Source organism: Sapajus apella, unplaced genomic scaffold (genome assembly GCF_009761245.1).
Source record: "Sapajus apella isolate SASKATOON/1434 unplaced genomic scaffold, GSC_monkey_1.0 scaffold74, whole genome shotgun sequence".
Taxonomy (NCBI): Eukaryota; Metazoa; Chordata; class Mammalia; order Primates; family Cebidae; genus Sapajus; species Sapajus apella.
In genome coordinates, this window is record NW_022437014.1 from 9,691,767 (window position 1) to 9,693,603 (window position 1,837).

Below are 1,837 nucleotides of genomic sequence, written 5' to 3' on the forward strand. Positions count from 1 at the left end.
CCACTACGCCCAGCCAACTTGATGAACTCCTGAAAGCAGGTCCATGCACGGAAGCTGGCCTTGGGTTACTGTCTAGGACACACCAGGAAGGGCAGGAGGCCGGTGGACATGCAGAGGCAGTGTAACAGGAGACTTCTACAAAACAGGCCAATGGAACTTCCTAGAAGTGGAGGCTGGGGCCAAGAGCAGTGCAGTATGAGCAGGCCACCTAAGGGCCATGACTCAGGTGGCACCAGGCTGGCAGAGGAGGAGGGAGCTGAGACCTGGCATGAGATCAGCCCCAGGTTTGTCAGGGCTCTGTTGGCCGGAAGTCCGGGCAGCCTTGGTCATCAGCTGGCAAACACGAGGCTGGAGCTGAGGGGGCAGGTGCCACTCGGAGGATGGAGGGTGTGGCAGGTGCACATTAGCTGAGTTCAGTGCAGGTAAAGCAGGCCCTGGGCACGAGGAAGTGTTCAGGAACAGGGTGTCCAATGTCAGGAGGCCAGGGGCTAATTGAGGAGTCAGCCTGATGAGGAGCGGGAACTAAGCCCTCCCTGAGCTGGGGCCTGGTGGCTCAAAGGTACCCCACTAGTAGGCAGTAAGGGGTCTTGGGAAGCCCTGCAGGGGCCTGGCAGCTGCTTCAGAGCTAGGCCCCAGGGCAGGGAGGGGGGTGGTCTCAGAAGCCCTTGTGTTTGGGAGACTGAGCAGCTTTGGGGCCTCCTACTTCCCTTGGGGTGGATCCGGGTGGGGTGAACCTGAGCACAGAAGAGAGAGGTATGCATAGGCCTAGTCCAGAAGTTCCAGGAAGGCAGAGGCTAAGGAAATGATGACAGCTGGTGAGCAGCTGATTCTCCCTGATGGAGCGTACAGCCCCTCCAGTCCGAGGGTGCTCCCCCAGCCCCGGCCCTCCCCAGCCCACCCACACCAAGCCAGGCATTCACTGTGGGAAGTGGAGGAATTGCCATCATATCACTTGCTCATCACAGCCTCAGGAGTGCGGTGAAAGCCCAGGATTCCAAATAACGGATCCCAAACTTCAGGTTTCTCTAGTTATCACTAAGAATCTTGTAAATAATTTCAGTTGTCTTCATTTGGAAAGTAAGTACATAAACAGGTTTGCTGGTGACAGAAAAGTTTAGCATCAGCTGTCCAAGTGCATCCTCCCAGCAGTAGCCAGGCAGCACAGTGTATGCTTCTGTTACGCGACGCTCGTGCAGAGGGGAAGCTGGCATTGTCTGGCCTGAGCATGTCAGACGTAACATTAGGTACTAAGGTTAGTGTCCATATCCTCACAAAATGTTTTTAGCTGTGTCCAGCATGTGTCCACACACAGGCCCTCAGCTGAGCTACTGAACGTATCTGCTTACTGCCTTTATTTAATTTCAACTATTCCGCAAGATTACAGTAGAAGTCTGTTTTCTTTAATAGGATTTTCCATTGCTATATAGTCTTTTTTTTTTGTAATCACCGTTCTGTTTTTCATCCTTTCTTATTTTATTTACTTACTTAACTTCACAGTTACTCCATGGAATTCAAGATATATAAAGAGGCCAGGCACAGTGGCTCATGCCTGTAATCCCAGCACTTTGGGAGGCTGAGGTGGGTGGATCACCTGAGGTCAGGAGTTGGAGACCAGCCTGGCCAACATGGAGAAACCCCATCTCTACTGAAAACACAAAAATTAGCCAGGTGGGGTGGCACATGCCTCTAATCCCAGCTACTCAGGAGGCTGGGGCAGGAAAATCACTTGATACAGGAGGTGGAGGTTGCCATGAGCCCAGATTGCACTCCAGCCTGGGCAACAGAGTGAGATTCCATAGCAAAAAAAAAAAAAAAAAAAAAAAAAAAAAAAAAAAAA

General features: G+C 51.9%; 1 protein-coding gene across 1 annotated transcript in view; it reads left to right on the forward strand.

The window, feature by feature from the left end:
* The window catches only part of EHD4 (EH domain containing 4), an 83,642-nt gene that overhangs the window by 68,954 nt on the left and 12,851 nt on the right, over positions 1–1,837 (forward strand). The gene's annotated exons all lie outside the window — the stretch shown is intronic.